The sequence below is a fragment of the Xyrauchen texanus genome, chromosome 3 (assembly GCF_025860055.1).
Source record: "Xyrauchen texanus isolate HMW12.3.18 chromosome 3, RBS_HiC_50CHRs, whole genome shotgun sequence".
Lineage (NCBI taxonomy): Eukaryota > Metazoa > Chordata > Actinopteri > Cypriniformes > Catostomidae > Xyrauchen > Xyrauchen texanus.
This window is the reverse complement of record NC_068278.1, coordinates 27,910,147-27,931,973: the sequence shown is the minus strand read 5'-3', so window position 1 is coordinate 27,931,973 and position 21,827 is coordinate 27,910,147.

The following is a 21,827-nucleotide window of genomic DNA, read 5'->3' as shown; positions in this document are numbered from 1 at the left end:
ACATGCAGGGAGGCCTGCAATGATAGCGTAAATAGCGTACAGTAGTACAGTCTAGTTATGACAAGTGACAGAACAAGAAGTTGTGTGGCATGTTCAGAGAGGAAGGGTCTTATCTTCCTGATATTGTAGAGTGTAAATTTTATATGTGGACTGTATAAATGAGACTGTATTGCACACCGGTCTATTACTGTAGTAGCACCATGTCACGTAACAAAAAAATGTGACTGCTCATTTTCATGTCTCAGATGCTTCACATGCAAGCAAGCAATTGGGTCCCGTGAGGGGGCAACCTGCTCTGTGTAGAATAAAGCAGCTTGTTCTAGGCTACTGAGAATAATGGGGGCGCACCAGCTGATCTCCAACCCCTCAAAGTAATGTGCCTGGCGATCATCACACAGGTCAGAACCCAATTCTCTATGTGACTATTCCCCATATCGAGTCTGGGGCAAAACGAAACTTGAGTGCCCACCACGTCACACAATTCTCTGAAACGTCAACCAGAATTCCTGTATCTCAATACACCACCAAAAAACATGGGCCATGACTCCATCCTCTGATTGGAATCGCCAGCATGTGGGTGTGTCTTTAAAACCAAGCCTATACAATCTAGAGGGGGTCCAATAACATCTATGTAAAATCTTGAATTGCATACAGCACACCCTTGCATCTCTAGATGCAGACTTGATGTTTTTTTAGAATCCTAGTCCACACTCCCTCCATCAATACCAAGTTGAAATCTTTCTCCAGTAATCTCTTGATATAAGTTAAATCTACATCCCCCAGACTCTGAAATAGCAGGAAGTAATACACTGATGCCTCATGACCTTTTCCAAAAGCAGTAATCAACATTACCAGAGTATCTGCCTCTTTAGGGGGGAGTATGCTACTCCCAAAAATAGTACAGAGCAGGTGGCGCAGTTGTAAATACATATAAAACTGAGATTTGGGAATCCCAAAATGTTGAACCAAATTTTCAAAAGATCTCAACACTCCACTCTCATATAGGTCACCAAGCGTATTAACCTCCCTCACAGTCCAATCTGTCCAGCAGGAAGGGGACTTATTAATACATAACTTTGGGTTCTGCCATATGCTCGAGGCAACATTTAAATAAATGTTTGTGTCAAACAATCCACGTTGCAAATGCGAAATAACGGGGTGTAACTTAACTTCTCCGATTAGTTTGATAGAAAGGCTTTGCAATGGCGAAATAGGGACAAGAACTTCCTGTTTAATACCAAACCAGGGAGGGGCTCTCTCAGGTGGAAGTGACCAGTGAGTGAAATGTCTGAGACTGAATGCATAATAATAAATCTTGGATAGGTCCAGCCCACCTTTGTCAATCAGCCTATGTAACTTATTGAAATATAATATGCTTACCATTCCAAATTAAGGACTTTGCTATGCTATCAAATTGCTTGAAATAAGAGAGGGGAACATCTACAGGGAGAGATTATAGCAGATAGTTAAACTTTGGAATACAATTAATTTTAATAACATTAACCTTCCCAATCATAGATAAATATAATGAAGCCCACCTGCTCACATCACTTGAAAACCTTTTTATTAAGGGATCAAATTTGATGGGAATAAAATGCCCATATACTTAATGCCCTGTTTGGGCCACTGGAAGGCACCCGGCTGGAAAGCTGTTAGAGCCAAATTCCGGAAATTTTTTAGCTAAATTCTTCCGATTTAGACCAATTTGCTCAAATTGTCTCCATATGAACATTGATTTCAGCCTTTAAGATTTGTTGGAAATCAGGAAATTGCAAAAGGGATACATTAAAGCACCAACAATATGATTTCTTTTTCTCCATATGTGGCAACACCTCTAAACTCACCAGGGCATGATCTGAGACTAAGATGCTTCTAATTGAACAATCAACAACAGATTAAATGAGGGACTTAGATATATATATATATATATATATATATATATATATATATATATATATATATATATATATATATATATATATAATCTATTTAAAAAATATTTTCTAGAATAAATCTTATGGACTCGTGAAATTTATTTTATAGTCTCTCCCAAATGGGTTCAAAAGTCTCCAAATATCTGTAAGACCAAGATTTTTACACATCCTGTGCTTCACTATGATCAAGGACTGAATTCATCAATAGATTAAAGTCTCCTCCCACTATTATATCATGAGGGGTTCCAACGGCTTGCAACATTCCTTCAAGATCTATAAAACAGCCCTGATCATCAGCGTTAGGTGTGTAAATATTGGCCAAAATCAACCTTTGCTCCTGAATATCTGCTAAAACAATAATGACATGATTATATGTTTTTATGGGGTGCACCAACCCATTCACATTCCACATGGACAGAGACAATCCACTAATATTAACATTTGAAATTTAGAAATACAAAAAAAAAAAAATAGATTGTGTGTCAAAAATTAAATTATAAAGACCACATTCCAACATTAGTGTAACAGTCAAACCCCGAACTTCCCCCTGAACCAAATAAACAGAAAAAAGAAAAAGGTGCGCATTTACCCCGCGCACGACAAACTCAACTGGTCTCCATCCCTCTAAACTCAAACTATGAGAGCCCCCACGACAACTCTGCCATCGGATTGCTCAAGTCTGGTACTTCTGTACAAATTTTTGGAGACAGAATTACATAACAGAAAATAATCTATAAACAAAACCCAGCCAATAGGCAGAATAAACAAAAAGAACATCTAGATTTATTAACAAAACTGTCTCGAAGGTGTGTTCCTCAACAAAACAAGTTCCGGACAGTCAAACGAATGTTCAGTGAGCCGGCTGCTCATGAGTGCAGCAGATGACCTAATCCTTCCAATGTCCTGCAAAAAATAATCCACAAAACAAACTCCAGCCAATAGAAGGCATAAACACAAAGAATTGGCCATCTTTGTATCTATTCTCAATTTAGCCAGAAACATCAGTGCAAAAGCAATCCTCTGTCGATGCAAGAGTTTCTTGAAGGAGTGCTACTACACAAAACAAGCTCCAGCCGCTAGGCAGAAACAACACAAAAGAAACAAAAAAGGCACCCAGCTTCCTCAGACAGTCAAGTGTATGTTCAGAGAGTCAAGCTCTCGTGGGGGAAATGTGAGAAACACCAAATAGCTTACTCACCCCACTGTCTCTATGAAAGACAATGCATTCTGTGGGCATGCAAATAATTGGCATCCATCCTTAGTATCTATTCTCAATGTGGCTGGAAACATCAGTGCAAAAGCGAACTTCCATTGATGTAAGTTCAATGAGTTTCTTGCATTCATTGCATCGATTAAGTTTTTCTCTTGTCGAATTTGCAAAGTCCGGGAACAAGAAAAGTTTTTGGTTCTTTCAAGAAAGCCTTCCGGGTGATGCCTTATCAGATGATCTCAGGAATTTGGCCAGAATTGATCGGGCCTGTTTCCCCTCAGCCGATCTCCGAGCCGGGACTCTGTGAGCTTGCTCAATTTCCAGCTTATGGCCTGTTATATCTAGCAGACTCGGGAACATCTTGTCTAGGAATTTCACCATATCTAGGCCTTCCTCGTGCTCAGGAATTCTAACAATTCAGATGTTGTTTTGCTGATTACGATTCTCAAGTTCTTCCAACCTTTTCCAAATGTGTTCCAAATCTACTTTGGTCGCTAGCGGATTAGCAGCTAGTTCCCTCTCCGATGACTCCAGATAATGATCCGTTTCTCGACGTCCCAATTCTTGTAACCACCTCAGGGAATTTCATCTCCATTGCAGTAATCGATCAATGTATTACAGAAAATCCTCCAAGTCCGCCATGACCTTCGCCAGCCTTACAGACATGCTGGACAGCTGAAGTTCAGATTCTCCTGCCTATACCATCCAAATTGAGTCCCTGGTATGCGGCCTGGGGTGTCAGGGTGTCAGCTTGACCACGAAAGTGTCTCTTTTAATATCTCCAGAGCCTGAGGATTTTGAATTATTTGACATGTTGACTACATAGAACAGTAACGTAGCAAGTAGTATCGAATCTCACGGGTTTATGACATAAAAATAAATAAAAACTTGCAAAGTGCTAGTTCACACGTCCGACTCCCGCATGGCGCATGCGACTCAGTGATTTGTATTTGTGATTTTATTTGTATTTGTAACTTTGAGGATTGTATCATTTTACTGTTTGCACAGGGCTTGAATTGTGCAAACAGTACAATTTTTGTACAATTTGCATACAAATCCAGGCAAGAAGGTGTTCTTCACAAAGTTAACCAGAAAGTAAACATAAGGTATCCAGTTAATCTAACTTGGAACAATTAATACACAGCCATGTAAAGCAGTGTAGCATGATCATTCCACTAGCTTTGCTAAACCAGCTAATTTGTTTATAATCTTGAACAATAGGGCTGTTGTGTTAGCAACTTTTTACCACAGGGCCAATCACTGCCGGTGAACAGTGTTGTACAGTCTTTGGGGGCGGGGGAGGTGGTGCACACAAATTATGCTTTTATTGTGGATCAAACTGTAAAAAAGTGGATCATTGAACATAAAAGAAAAAATTAAGTCAGTGGCTAAACTATTAAACTATTCCAGATCGTCAGATTGTGTTAATATTGCTAAAACATCTTTTTCTGATTTAATTACCTATTTTTTGACAGAAAAATTGCACATACAGCTCTTACTCCCTCTTTATTACTGAATTACTGTGCTTACCTCTGTGCATAACATACCTATTTACAGTTCTGATTTAAAGAATTGAATCCCCCAAAGATTATTACAGCTTTGATGCTGTCACATCAAAAATGAAGCATGGCTTGCATGCCATTAGTAAATATTCATTGCACATTATCAATGCAAATTTCAGCTATTTTGATAAAACCCCCCCAAAAATATGTTCTTAAAACATATTCATATCTTGGTTTATTGACTTCTGAATATTTATTATCCAGACCACTGGTTTGTCTAACACTGTTTCTTTTTCTCAGCATAACTCTGTCATAAACATGACACATTCGTCTAACTTTCTCAGAGCTGTCTCTAATTGTGTACTGAATGCTGAATCAAACTGATATGTTGCATCAAATGGAAAGCAAATCTGCTTTCTTCATCAGATTAGTGGGGATTTGTGGGCATTGTAAATGAGGGTTTTGCTGTCCTCTGACAGACAGGGAGGAGCGGTAAGAGCACTGCCGGCTGATGCATCAGGCTGAGGGAGTGGTTTGTTTGTCTACTGGCGCCGGGGGCTTCTCAAAAGCTCTCTCAGTTTGAGTGCCTGTCTAGGCATTATGGTTTGATCCCTTCTGCAAGGTGATCGTTCTCTGCTATTTGTAAGATGCTGAGGAGACCACCCCATCTAGTCAAGTAGCTATTTGTGACTGTGCTAGGTATAAAATAAAAATTCAAAGGTTGTTTAGCTTAATAGCATTAATAGCATTTCCAGGTTTATATGTTTTCATTCAGTATATCCAGAAAGCAAAGTCAAAGGGTGTTAATTTTCATCTTGAAAAACTGAAATCATGAAAGAGACAAAGACATAAGATGTTGATCAAATTCTTGGCAGTTTTTAATCAATTAGCTGCAACTTGTATATTATAAACGAATTAAAGCATTTTACTGCTCAACCAAGTGTTTCTCTGTAGATGAAGAGATTACTGAAGTCCCTGTTGTGTGAAAAATTATTATAATAATTTAGTTTTTTAAGTGCTAAATAGTACCTTGAAGAGGTCCTTAAAATGACAGAAGTCTAAAAAGATTTTTCGAAGGCCCATTTTCCCCTCTCATTTCCTTGCCTACCACAGAGCCCATACCTGCAAGTAATCTGAATGCCCATAGTGTGGCTGGGCAGGAGAAACTAAAAGCTGAGAAATGGAAGCATTTAGCCACATGACAGCCCGGAGCAATACATTAACATGACAGGCCATCTCTGGTCATGTGTCAGAAAAAGTCAAAATCTTCTGTGGAGAAGAGCAGGAGCATGTTCAAGGCAATCCTTCCCAGCGTTTCGTCCAGTCAACGACAAGTCTCTTTCATGCTTCACGCAGCCCTGGTGAAACTGACACCTCTTTTCATCCTAGTTGCCTACCTACCCCAGGCAGTGGCTATCTTGTCTTCTTTTCTTTTGTTGGGTCAAGGCCAAAAGATACTGGCAGTTAGAGTTTGTTTTAAAATTAATTTGAAAATGCATTGATTTTGCTACATTTACACCTCTTATCCACACTTGAATGGTGTTTTCCTCCACCGTTCCAGTGTGGTTTCCTCTGTTCCAAGACTTTCAAAAACACTCCCCATAACCACATACTTTTTGTTAAAGGGTTAGTTCACCCAAAAATGAAAATGTGCTGATCATTTATTCACTTTCATGCCATCTAAGACCAAAATATAACACATTTTTCACTGTACCTTGATGATGACTTCAAGCTTGTTTACAATTCTTATAGCACCATCTCTGCTCTGTGCATGCGTTAAGTGCTAGGAAGTGTAATCGAGCTTGAAATCATGATCATACTTAGAGACTGCAATGACAAGATGTACAGTGAAAAACTTGTTGTATTTTGGTCTATTCTCACCCAAAACCAACTGGATTGCTTCAGAAGACATTGATTAAACCACTGGCATAGTATGGATTACATTTATACTGACTTTATCTCCTTTTTAGAACTTTTGGAGTTCTGGTAACCATTCACTTGCACTGCATGGACCTACAGAGCTGAGATATTCTTCTAAAGATCTTTTTTTGTGTTCTGCAGAAGAAATAAAGTCATACAAATGTGAGATGGCATGAGGGTGAGTAAATGATGAGACAATTTTCCTTTTTGGGTGAACTATCCTTTTAACAATGACTTTAGGAAACTGAAAGTGAGATTTTCAAGTGTAAGCGGAGTAGTGTGGATGTGGCCTCAGTGGTCTATTCTAGTCATTCATACTATACATATGTACAGCCTTTTCCAGAACATATATTGTAATTTTTTGTTTAGTTGTCATGTGTGAACACGACCCATTTGAAAATCCCGGTAAATTTAGCACTGGCTATTTCCTTGAATGAGTAGTTGTAACATTACCTGAAAAGTTCAGTTTTTATCTTTTGTGAAAAAACTCGTAAGATTCAGTGTTTTGAGCACGTACTAGGTCAGAACACGCAATGATTTGACTGTGAAGTCAAAAAATTGAACAGATAGTGAAATTATTTCTTTTTTTTTGGAGGACATAAAAAATACTGATAATTTAGAGCCCACGATAGAGGAAGTCATATGGTGAACAGCCAGTGGAAATTAATGGGCCGTGTGTTTTCACGTGAGTTAGTGATCAGATCAACTTGAAAACAGAAGTGACAAAAGTGGCTATTGTTATCTATTCAGCAAAAAGAAAATCAACGGAACACATGGACCACATTTCAGCAATATTACATATTTTTAAAAATCTATCATTATTTACTCACCATCATGCCATTTCATACCTGCATGATGTTTTGTTTTGGTTTTCTTGACAAATATTCCCATATATGTTGTCCATACAATGACAGTTTATAGTGACTGTCTGTCAGGCTCCAAACAGGACTAAAAGTACTGTAAAGCACAATAAAATTAGCCCATATGACTTGGGCGCTATATATCAAGTCTTCTGAAGCCATACAATAGTCTGGAGCAAGGAAATTATGTAGGTATGTTTATGTTTGTAGGCTGGATTTTCCACGTCCAAACATGATTCCATTAATAATTTAATTTCACAGTGCGAATAAAAGTGCAAATAACACACAGAGAAACCCCATTGAAGCTTCTGACTTGTTTTCATAACCCAGGCGGGGAACAATTCTGTAATGAGTGTTAGGTTTCTTGCTAAATACACATCAGACAAACCTGTAACCCAATAGTTGCATATTGGCTTTTCTCCCTGGCGACAACAGCCCCACAGCACACAACAAAAAAGACATACCTGGCATTCCAGCCTTGTCTGCACTCTTTCTAAATAGATTGGGATTGGAGCATATCCTATCCCAACATTCTGCCATTGTAGCAAGTGAGAGAAACCTCATCGACCAGCAATTCAAGTGTGAAGTTGGCCCTGCAATGCCCAATTACATCCATGTGGATTCTCCATGAGGTTTGGCCATAACCTCTGTCATGGTACAGTGGTGGTACAAAGAACATCTTCAAGAGGGATCTGACCATGATGGAGATGTAAGGAGCATGAGAGACAGGGTCTATGAGAACTCTTAGACTTCTTCATGAGCAGTTACCTGCCCTTATGTAAACAGCAGAAGAGGCCAAAGATCAAGCAAAGGTATTGAAAAGCACAAAGTCATGCAGAACATCCATAGTCTCTTAGAAGAACGGTGAACCATAAAAGCATGTTGTGTACATGTACACACCTTGGATTGGCTGTACTGGTATCTATAACTTTACTTTGAAAAGGTCAATGAAACATAATATTAGACATTGTATAAGACATTTATTAATTTGGCCAACATGCATAAAATCACAATGCCTTACCTACGGTTTTGCAAAATTATGTTTATGTGGCTTGTCTGCTGCAGATTCTTGGTGAAATAAACACTAGGCACTACAATGATGACATGTATTCACTTGCACAAATAATGAGAAAAAAAGCAGATTATCAGTTTATAAATATTTTTCATTCTGTTCCTTACACAATACTATCTTATAACATTAAAATACTTTTACTATAGCATGACTTGTAAGGCATACATTTCTACTTTTGCATTACATATTAATCTTCATTAAAGCTTAATCAAGCTCTGCAGAGGCTCATCTTATAGAGCGTTGCAATTGCAATGTGAAGGGACGGAGTACAAGTCCATAGAGCATGCAAATCAATATGTGAGCATAAAGTATCATAGAAGCACAATAAAATTACATGGTTGCTTCAGCAGTTGCCTTTTTTCCCCTCATATTTGCTTTTTTGTCACTATTGGTTAGGTTTAAGGTTCAGGGTATGGAGGTCGGTGTGAAATTCGATAGAGCATTAACCTTAAAAAACGTCAACTCTTTCTGAAAAACATTTAACTTGCTTTTAGCGCCACACATTGGGCATTTCACCATGGAACTGCAGTCATAATTGTAATGAGCCGTGTAATGTAATTTTGCCAAAACATATTATTATAATTTTAAGCCAATTTTATCCAATTGAATATTATATTCCCCAGTACTACACTTGCCATTTTCCACATAGGCAAGTTATAAATGTGCAATATGTTAAATATACAGTATGCATCAGAAATATAGTAAGACCGCTGTAAATTGCCCTTTAAATAAAATGTTCATGACAGTTATGAAGAATCAAGCAGTGGAAATTACTCTTATGAGTGGAGAGTTAGATGTGAGCAGTAAGCACTGCAGTACTCTATAGGGAGGCAGGCAGAATGATCCTGTTTTCATATGCCTGGAGTCATTCCCCTGCAATTATCTTAGTGAATGGGGCCCACGGAAGGTAATTGCTTTGTTTTTCAATTATTTGCAGAAGCTCTGGTAATTTACTTCATTCTATGAAATATGCCAATTAGACATTTTAATTACAGTTTTCACTGTATCACTTCTCTCTGTCTCTGAAAGGATGTAATACTGCTATTAGCTAGACACAGAGGAGAAAAAATTACTCACATTTCTCGAGCAGATTCAAATTGGAGAGACTGGCTTTTTGCAGAGCTTTTTTGCACACATCTTCCATTCTCAGGCAGATTACAGAATCCGAAACAAAAGAACTCTAACTGACCTTTATTTTTATTAGAATGTAAGGTTTGGCAGTATTAATGGTTTATTACATCTGTACAACTGCTGAGTATAAAGATAACCAAAATACACTACACATTTTGTTGACAAATTGGACAGTATGTTTTTTTACATTTTATCTAAGCATTTCATAAAACAGTAAGACTTTACAATAAGGTTCCATTTGCTAACATTAGTTAACATGAACTAACAATAACAATACTTTTATAGAATGTATTAATCTTGGTTAATGTAATGTTCCAGCATATCGCATTTTTAAAATCTAAATTTGTATTTGTCAACATTATTTAACGCAATATGAACTAACATTGAACAACTGTATATGCATTAACTAACATTAATAAAGCTGTAAAAAAAATATTGTTTATTGTTAATTCATGATACCTAATGCATTAACTAATATTAACAAATGGAACTTTATTGTAAAGTGTTACCTATTAAACATTGAAACATTTCTTTTGAAGATTGCTACATTTGTGGTAGACATGCAGGTGATTTGCTATGCATTGGTCTGTTGAATAGTCCCCTTTATTAAGTTATCATTTATGTGTGAACAGTTTTTCTTTGTGAATATAGGCAAGAATATTTTCTCAACTAAAGAAAAGTAAATGAGAAAAGGTCATAAGGTGTGTCCATAAACCCTTCGCATTTGTCCCTGCTCTTTTGAGTACATGAAATCTACCACTCATTACAGTGCCTTCATTTGTCCTTGGGTCTGCAATTTGATTTAATTTCAAAGATAAGTCCACAATTCTTTTCCCCCTGAGCCCCCTCCCACTCAGTCTCCCACCAGTTGGACTGTATGTGTATTTTTTCCCTTTTTTTATCCTCAGGAGCACTTAGGCGTCTAAGAAACAAGCATCTGTCTTGAATATGGCCATCTCTGCCAACCGGCAAGGGCAGTGGAGAGCATCATATGTCTTGAGGAAAGACTGCAGAACCCTTTGTCTATAACTACGGCAACACGGACTGATGAATGATTCTGATCGCTGGCTCTGAGTAATATATAAAGTCATCCTACAATGTACCTTTGCACTAAATTACACTCACTCAATAAGGTTTGACAGGTGCGGGTACTTCACCAGGCTCTTTTATATCTCTCAAGCATCAGATGGCCTCCATTTATCAGTGGCCAACCAGCTAGAGATTTTGTTCTCTCTTTTTACTCCCCTGTCTGCAAAAAATGCTGATGTCACGGAATTGTGAGCTGTAGATGTCTTTTCCAATGTAAATATCAAAGATCGTTCCCAGTTGTATAAAGCAGAAAAAAGAAAATTTGAATGAACCCTGATTTTCTGTTAGCTTGGTAGACTAACTGTGAGGGATGTATTTTTGTGTCCATTTGTAGCTGTTTGGCACTAAGCTGAAAGGGTTTGGTAGAGGGGGGTGTTATGTTATTTTCAGTGATCCATTAGCGGAAACTCAGGATTAATGAACATGTAAATATTTTGGTAATCTTTGGACTGAGGTGATGGGTCAGATAAATGTAGACCACGCAAGAAGACTTTTTAGAGCCCCACTCTCTGATAATATCTCTATAAGAGTTTGAAAAACAGTTCTGCTTTGATAATTTAAGTGTTACTGTTTGAAAACACTTCTGAGCGCACAATGTAATATCTTAAGTTTGATGTATTTATTTAATTATTTTTTTTTACTTTTAAAGAGGCATTTTGGTCAAATTGTGTTCTTTTTCGATTGTTAACCTTTAAATGCATGGGAATTTCACCAAACGCTCTTTCATATTCACCAAAATCTACACAATGCCCAGATAGTGTCAAATTTTCAAAATATTTTCAAGACTATAAGACAATAACAGAATTAAATATATTGTTAAATATTTTGATGTTTTATTTTTCATATATCAAAGACAAAACGCAACAAATCTAGAACAGGATTCATTATTTTCATGCTTAAATTTTATGAGACACAGCTGGCTGTCAAAAACATACTGAGCTACACAAATACATAGATGCACATAAGCTACATCTAAGAATTTTCTCAGGTACTTATTGAGTCTAAATTGATGCCCAACTTCCATCATTTCAGTAGTACACCCAAAAGACAATAGTCATATAATTCTGTTTGTGTTGTACTTGCTATATAAGTTTACTTCGATGTTGTTTCTTCATCAGATAGCAATGCCAAATTTAAATAAATTAAGTAATTGAAACAACAGTGCCACCTTATGTAATAAATAACATGTACAGTTAAATATATATGTGTACACACTAATAGAATAATGATAATATTCCATTGTTGAAAATTCGGTGTACAGAAATCAACATGATATAGTATTTATTTGTTTGAATATAGAACTCAATAATCTTGTAATAAACAAAGAAAGAGATATCCATAGTTAACTTATATGGATCTGAAATTATCATGAAAATATTTATAGAATTGAAAAAAAAAAAAAAACCCTGACACTTACATATCTAGTGCCTCTAATGAAACTATACTTTTTTTAGCACTTTTTTGTTGTTGCAATTTTGCCTTTTATTTTAATTTTACACTATTTATAAGAGAAATTGAGAAATACTAAAGTGGTGTGGCATAATTCCAAAATTGGGATGAGGTACGGGTGGTGGAATGAGGTCCCGGGTCACTAAAGACATGAGGTATGCATATAAGGGTTAAAATAAGATCTCTTGTTGATGCAATTATGTAAACAATATGTTTCTATTTAAATGAACAAAAAACACTTTTTATTGTATTAATACATATGAAGTATTTTTTATGTCTATGATTGCCAGTCATATATATTTAAACATATATTTGATCATGTGTATGTGTGTCTTATATTGTACTGCCTTTTAAAAACAAAAGACATAAGTACAGTATGTCGAGTTTGCAAGCTTCTGGTTATGTTCAGTGACGGGTGAGAATCTGCAGGTTTGAAGCATTTGCCCCTTCTAAAAAACTGTCCTCAGGGCTTCAATTAATCATTGCAGTCATTAGACTTGCCTGTCAAGCTGTGAGGCCCTGTGTGCTCAGTCAAAAGGATTTGCTTTTAAGCTAAACAAATGTTAGCATTATGAATGTTGAGCTAACAACCTGTCCAAGAAAATAAATGTACCTACAGCATTTACATTTAAGTGAAGATATCACACTTACTTAAGGTGAGCAGACAATGTATACAAGATATTGTTAAACCCCAGTGTCAGTGCAGCTGTGAACAAATGTACATAGTCAAGTCATTTTTATTTGTATAGCGCTTTTCACAACACACATCGTTTCAAAGCAGCTTCACAGAAAATCATGCATTAACAGAAAATGAAACTGTAATATTTATAAATTCATAATTGTGTAGTTTGATTAAATTGTGTATAAAAACAAGTAATTAAACAATAATTGTATTTATAACCTCAGTGAGCAAGCCACACAAAACTCCATAAGATGCTGATTAATGGAGAAAAATAACCTTAGAAACCAGACTCACTATGGGGCCAGTTCCCCTCTGGCTAACATCATGAATATAATGCCAATATTAGTTATTTGTATGCAGTGCAAGTCATGGTTTAAAATTAGTAAACTAAGTAAGTGTTAAGGGCCAGTGTTAATACAAAGATTTTATATGAACTATAAGATTAATGACTAATGTCTTTGAAGTCGATCCTGGATTAACTGCAGAAATTCAAATTGATGCAATTGTCCTTTGTTAATTGGCCAATGAAGGCTTTTTTCCATTTTAAGAGTGTTGTCCATCAATAAACCAAGATGATGCAGGCAAAGATCAGAGAGGCGCATTACAGTTCAACCAGCAGGTCATTTCGGTGAGGTTTATCCTAAGTCAAGCATAGATGCCATTACATTTTTGGCAGAGTTATAGAGCATGATACATGTTTAACTAAAGCAGCCTCATTGGTAGTTGGAGGTTGATAAATGAGGTATGCCTGGCTAAATAGATGATTCTTTAGATTAGACTTCAACTGAGGGAGTGTGTCTGCATCTCGAACAGTGTTAGGAAGACTATTCCATAGTTTAGGAACTAAATAGGAACATTTTGATATTCTAGGAACTATTAACAGGCCTGAATTTTGTGATCATAATGAAAATGATGGAATATAGGGTGGTAGAAGGTAATTTAAGTACTGCAGAGCTTGACCATTCAAAGATTTCTATTTAGTTAACAGAATTTTAAAATTCATAATTTAACAGGTAGCCAATGTAACGATGATAAAATGGTGCTAATATGATCATATTTCCAGGTTCTAGTCAGCACTCTGTCTGCTGCCTTTTGAACCAATTTAAGTTTATTTATTCAACTTGCAGGACAACTTCCCAGTAATGCATTACAATAATCTAGTCTTGAGGTCATGGACGCATGAATTAGTTTTTCGGCATCAGCATTAGAGAACGTGTCGTAATTTTGCAATATTTATTAGGTGGAAGAATGCTGTTCTACAAACATTAGAAATTAGATTTTCAAAAGACAGGTTGGTATCAAATATAACAACTAAGTTCTTTGCTGTTGAAGATGATGTAACAGCACATCCATTGAGAGTCAAATGATATATTAGCGGCTTATTTTAGAGGTTTTGGCCCAATAATTAGTACCTCTGTTTTGTCAGAATTTAGCAGAAGAACATTTCTGGCCATCCAATCTTTGATTTCATTTAAACACTGCTAATTTGGAGAATTAAGAAATCTCATCAGGTTTTGAAGAAATTTAAAGTTGGGTATCGTTGGCATAACAGTGGAAACTTATTCCACAATTCCTGATAATATCTCCCAGAGGAAGCATATAAAAGGAGAAAAGCAGAGGCCCTAAAACTGATCCCTGTGGCACTCCATACTTAACCTTTGTTTGATTTGACAATTTCACATTTACATAGACAAAGTGGTAGCAGTCTGATAAATAGGACCTAAAACATTCTAATGCATCTCCACAAATGCCAACATAATTCTCTATTCAAGAGAATATCCTGATCTATGGTATCGAAGGCAGCACTAAGATTAAAAGCACTAGAAGAGAAATGCAGCCACGATCAGATGATAAGAGTATAGAATAGTATGGCTGGTTTTCATTCTGTACAGATTAGTGATAGAAAAGTTGAATAATGAATTTAAGAGACAGTACATCATATTTTCTAATAGTATAGCATGTGTATCATGGGACAATGCCCCTGCACTAGTTGAAGTGCTCAGTAGTTGTCCTGTAAGTGCCACTTGCAGTCCTTTGGGGAGATTCGCTACAGGAGGTCGTAAAGGTCTTAACGCACATTCTGCCCTTTTCTTCTCCATTGGCCTTGTACTAACGTCTTGTAGTAACCAGGCCACATGGTCAAGAAATATTCTGCTGACACCTTTGCTGAGAAAAGTCAGTGGTTGTTGCTTGTTACCATAAAAAGAGGTGCACCACTGAACTGTTCTTTGGCTGCTTCCAGGATCAGAAATTGAAATCAACAAGGGTTTAGGCTAAAATGCCATTGAAAGCAACAAAATGGCACCAAAATGTTTTGTTTTGTTATTAATAAAAAAATCTTTTTTTCTAGGTCTTGTTAATTATTTGTATTATTCATCTGGAGAATTTCATACAGACCTGTACCACGTCAAATCCTTTATTATTATTCCTGAATATATCTGTTTTTCCTAGTTTAGAATAAGATCACATATATCTTGGATATCTTTATCACTTTGAAAATTTTAAACTCATCAAACCATTTTAGAATCAGTACATGCTATCTGTATTGTGGCTTGGCTTTAGACATTTTAAGTATTAATTTATTTTCTGATAGGATAAAAAATGCACTCCCAGAATTCCCAGAATATGAATGAAGGTGAATGCTTTGGGCTGCAATTTCATATTCATTGTGCTTTCAGGTGGATTCTGGTGTTAATTTCTGAATATGGATCAGCCGATGTTACAGTAATCGGCTTACATAACTTTGTATTAAGCATAATAAAATATAACATTCCTCAATGAATGTGTGTCTGGCTGTCTCATTTAGACTACATTAAAACAGTACAAACCTGCCTGTATTATTGCTAGAGACTTCCCCTCACCCCCTGCCCCTGTCTGTATCTGTCCTTATGGCTAATCAGATGCGGCAGGCAAAAGTCTGCATGGTTGTAGGGTCTTATACCCACCCTCATCTCTCTTCCCTTTCTTGTTGGAGAGCTGCCCGACACCAGCCTCTTCTTATTTTCCATCTCCCTTCATCCTGCTTTACTTCAGCTGCCTCTAACCAAATGCAGGGGAGAGATGATCCCTCTTAGACACCATGTGTGTATGTGTGTCCATTGCTTTGTTGCTTCTGGATTTGCATAGTGAGACAAATACAGAGAACTGAAGAAAAAGATTTCTCACTCTGATATTTCTTGACACAAAACTTACTGAGCTGCCAAACGGAGGCAGTATTTTAAGGCATCTACCTCCTATGATACGTAATTTTGGCCACAAACCCGTATGACGGTTAGGATGGTGCCCTTGGGCCGTTCCCACAGAATGCATTTTGCATCCATTCATGCTGTTTTTTTTTTTTTTTCAATGTAAACATGCACTAGGCTTACATCTTTGACCGTTGCATCATGCCTCACTTTTTTTTAAGGGTCTCGCACTGGAGCACCTTCACTGTAAAACCTAAAGTTGTCATTACTGGAAATATCAAGTCTTAATTAAGAATTACTTGAAATGTCATGTGTGGAGCACATAACTCAAATATTTATGTTCATTGAACTTATTTATCTTAAAAAGCCATAGCCTTAATAACTCAAACGTTTGAGTACAAAATTGAGGCTATAAGGAATACCCATAATGCTTTGCACTTAAATTATTTAATTATGTGTCCAAGGGAAGTTATGGGGGCATTTAAATAGCTGTAGTTAAGAATTTATATATATATTAGGGCTGTCGATTTAACAAATTAATTCATTGCGATTACTTTAATTAAAAATAACGCCTTAAAAAAAATTCATCGCAATGCCCCCGGACCGTAATAAGAAAGATTCCTGAGAAATGCAAGCTTGTAGTTCCACCTGTTTACTCCAGAGGGCAGTAAGTGAAACTTCAGCTGTATGAGCAAAGTGCAGTTTATACAGTGAAGAAAACAACCCTTGAGCAGAAACACAACACAAACATGCGTTACGTTCTTGAGTTCAAAACACTTGATGGAGCGCAAATCCGAACTAAGGGATCTCAAGATGTGTTGTAAGTATTAAACTATATTTAACTTGACACAGTGACCTAAAAATGTAGGTCTATGACACAACGCACCCAAGACGCTACACAAGCATGTCTGATGCAGGTGTACATTGATGGGCCCTTAAACAAGCCCTCAAAATAAATCTCCAACTGATTGACAAATTAACTTGTGAAATGGATTGCTGTGAACTGTGTGATGACTTATTATAAGTCAATGATTGACTTATGTTCATTAATATGGTAGAAAACAATACATTGTATTCTAAAGCCACTTTTTGTATTGTCTTATTAATGATTAACTCTTCTGCCACAAGAATATAATGCATTTTAATTATCTGAATATTTATATATATAATTTTTAAATATTTAAATATAACTATGTATAATTATTTAATTTTATATATCTATAATGTAGTATTGTGTTGTGTTGTTACAAATAGTTGGTTTGTGTGATGTTACCAATAGGGTGATCAGTGTCCCCTTTGGTCAAGTTGCACCCTGTTGACTGATTCTCTCTGTGCATATGCAGTTAAAGTGCAGGTATGTATGCATTTCTTTGGAGAATTTAGTGTATTTGCTTCTTGATGTGCTGGGGGCCAGCTGTGGGGGGTGGCTGTGGCTCAGGTGGTAGACCGGGTTGGCCACTAATCGCAGAGTTGGCGGTTTAATTCCCACATGCCGAAGTGTCCTTGGGCAAAACACTGAACCCCAATGGTAGTATAGTGCCTTGCATGGCAGTGCTGCCATCATTAGTGTGAGGGGGTAGGAAAATTTTTTGCATACCTTTCCATGAAAAAAATCGCTTACAGCACCTTTAAGTAGCAAATCTGAGTTAAGTCTACTTGCATCTAGTTAACTTAACCTAAATATTTTTTTTATTATAAAAGTTTATTGAACTTAATTACATACGTTTTGGAGATGACATTACTCAATTCAACTGAAGGAATGATTTTACTTAATTAAACGAGTAGTCAACTTATTAAGGATCAGTGTTTTCAGTGCCGTGTCAAGTTAAAAGAGTTTCTTGAGACCTACGTTCTGTTCTATTTGTTGCAATTCATCAAAATGTTTTAGCACATTAACATGTTTGCTCTGATTTCGATAGATGTAGGAAAAGAGCTATTCCAGAGACTATTTGGAAGAGATGGACCACTTCTAATAATAGGAATGGGAGAAACTGGAATTCCCAAAGAGCCAATCAGCTTTTAGATACAGAGATCGTCTGTCAATCAACTCAATAACGTGCATGCGCATGAGCTGAATCAGCCTGAATTTTTTTTTATTTCAGCCTGTTTTGCTTAAGCATGACCTGAGCTAAAGAAGTACAATGTACTATATAATACCATTGTTGTCAGATGATACTGCTGCTTTGAAATATGTTCTTTGATCGTAATCTTGACCAACCATTTTGGATATTATGGTCTTTCCCGATTCAAGTAGATAGGAGCTATATTTTTATGCCGCTTGTTTACATAAAAAATACCTGCCCAGCCTCATGCCCGGGAGCATTTCAAAGATGGCTGCCGAGGGGACTGACTTGCCTTAAAAGGGACTATGTCTGCTCTCCTTTTCTTTCACCCTCCCTACTACTAGTAAATAATAGCACACATTTGATGCCAATTATTGTCTATTATGCCACTTCTAAGCCGTGCATCCATGACAGCGTACATCTGTGTGCAAAGACAGCATATGAGGGGGGTAAAACAAGCCTCTAAGTACCTTAAATTAAGTCAGGGGTTATGCCCCATATCTAATTAAATGTTATGAAACAAAGTCCAGGCTGGCAGAGTGGTAGAGCACTGTAGGCCGCAGGCAAACATTTGCAGCAGTGTATGTAGCCGAGGTGCAGCCCTATAACTTACTGACTGGGAGGTACTTAATATATAATGCAATATTCCGGTGCTGCCGCATGGACATTTGTCATTTGAAGTGGGACACAGATTATGGCTTAGGGCAGTGCATCTGTCCTGCAAGTAGCTAAAAGCCTCCCCAGCTGAGTCTGCTGATTCAGCCGCTGGAGCAGGGGTCAATTCCCCCCATTACTCCTCTCCACCTACTTTCTCTCTCCCTCTCTTTCTCTGTCTTTCTCTCTATCTCCCACCTACTTCCACACCCTAACCCACTGTTAGCCTGTATCTACATCCAAAGCACAGGTCTGTTTGCTAATGAACACTCCCTAGCTTAGCACCCACTTAGCAACCTCTCCTGATTTCCTGCAACAGTCCCTGTTTGCTAAGCCCCGTGTCTTAGCGGGTGACTAAATGAAATGTATTGGCACCCCACTGGGCTCAGCCCTTGTTGTTTTGACAAATCCTCCTTTGGTGTTGATCAGTCAGGGTTTCTCAATGGGGAGTGGAATGCTTCCAATATTTCATTCCCTAGTGCACTTGCATGTGGGGCTCTGTGGCGAGCGGGTGTATACAATTTGGGCTCATAAGTACTGCCCGTTCGGTCCGTCCCCGTAATTTACCCAGCGTGCACACACGTCTGCGATGAAAAGGAAAAGAATCATTAGCCCATCCCCCCCGCCACAATGCTGACATAAGTTACAAGTGAAATTTTTAATTAGCAGGGCGGCACACAGCAATAATTCACTGCCTCTTCTGTCTGTTTGCTTGTTTGTCATTGTGAAGCTCTGTTCAGTGCATCTGGCATGCCCTGGGAGGAGAGAGGTGGCAACACAACAAGCATTTAAAGTCCAGGGAAAAGAGGAACTTGTTGTGACATTGTGTTCATGGATTATAGACCTGGACCAATAAAGAGTTGACATGGCACTAATAATAGTGACAGTCTTTCATAGTTAATCATTTAAAATTTTAAAACGATTTAAAAATAATTTACAAATTTAAAAAAGTTTTAACATATTAGTTTATTATTTCTTTTTTGTTACTTTTTCTTATAAACTATTTAAAAATATATATATTTTTGCAGGTTGTTCAATTTACTTAAAGTGAACTAAAGAAACACAATAGAACAGTTGGGGCTGCATTAATACATTTTGTAGCATTGACGAAACTGGGCATGGGGTTTCCATGTCCTAGCTTTGCATTGGACTGAATGGGGTGAGCAAATTATGAAAATTTCATTTCTCCCCTTTTTTTCCCCAATTTGGAATGCCCAATTCACAGTGCTCTCTAAGTCCTCGTGGTGGTGTTGTGACTCGCCACAATCCGAGGATGACTCTCAGTTGCTTCCATGCCTGGGACCGTCAATCCACGCATTTTATAACGTGGCTTATTAAGCGTGTTACCACAGAGACATAGCGTGTGTAGTGGCATCCACGCACAATTCACCACTAGGGTTGCAGTGGTATACCGGTTTCACGGTAGAAAAAATGCAACCGGACGGAGAATCTCACATGCTCGTCCTTGTCTGCCTGTCAGAATCGTCAACTTGCGACACACGCATGCACGCGTGCGCAGCAGAGAAAATCTCTGAGAGAAGTGAGGCGAGGGGGGTCTGACATGAGTGTGTGTGTAAGTTAAAGCAGTGTTTCTCAACTGGTCTATTCGGACTGGGTCGTGGACAGCAGAGAAAGAGCAATTCCATGGTTCTCCCATTGAAGATATTTCAGCGGCCGCCCAAGTGACAGACTATTTAGGACTGCCGACGTAGATTTAACGATAATCTCGCAAACAGCCAAAGCAGACATGGGCAACATACGGCCCGCAGGCTGGATCAGGCCCTCCACATGGTTTAATGTGGCCCGCGGCTCATTTATCGTCAAAGCGTTTTTATTTTTCAGTGGATATTTCAGTTAACTTGCATTGGGACGTAATGCATCTCCACAAGCGTGTAACATGCTCAGGGTTGCCAGATAAGATACAAAACACCCCCAGTTTGAGATTTATACTTGCGCAAATTGGAAAAATTCAGCCAAAAGTTATACTTATTTTGTGCAATCTGGCAACCATGCACGTCTCACTTTCTTCTATGAACAAACTTAGCGATCCGTAGTGCAATATTCTGCTCAAGGAAAAGTGATATACGGCTACTCTGTGTACATTCTTGAGGCTGCTTGTGATGTTTGGTGCTACTAATTTTGCAGGTAAACCTCCTCAGTGATTAAATTAAATATAAAAGTAGATCTCGGCATCATTGACACATGGAGGGGTAATCATTGACATGCAAGCAAAAGCAAGCCAGAGACGAATATGTAAATGTATTTTTTATTTGTGCAATTTAGAAACGTTGAAGTCCCTTCGCACCTGTATGTTAATCTAACTCTTGCAGTAATCATTTATCATATTCATGTAGTTATGTTATTCAGTTGTGCCCGATGTGGCCCCTTTACCAAAATAGTTAAAAATATTAATAATTACATCACCTTTACAAATTTGTTTCACGATTTGACATGAGTAAAAGTAACTGTTATATTTTGTTTCATATGAAATAATCTAAAGGTAGAATCTATTAGACCTTTTATATCAACAGTGGCAGTTGTAGTTAAAGTTTCAAGATAGCTAGTATTTATTTTTCATAAATACATAAATGTATTATTATTATTAAAAAAATTTAAGACTAGCACACTGACCTAACCATGGTTATGAGGAGCCTTTCCTTCTGTGTAATATGTGTATAAATATGTCATATTTGGTAACAAACGGGATAATAATGGGCTCATATAAGTAAATATGCTCTTCGATTTTTAAAAGTGGAGAGAAAACTTCCTGTAGAATTTGTTGTTGATGTCAACAACAAAAACAATGTCACTTGATGCATGTTCTTGTACTGGAAAACCATGAACAAAAATATAGAATATAAAAGGAAATGCAACCCAGGATACATTAAATACCTTAAATATTTATAACATGTTATAGTTACATTATATTTTTTATCATGTTTATAATTCTGTTTATTATAATTCTTTTAGCTGTCTTGTTTTTTCTATTTATTTATTTATCAAGTGTAACACATACTTCAATAAAATAAATGGTTTCAAGTTTCAATTATAATAAAGTGTTTGCTCAAAAATAAAT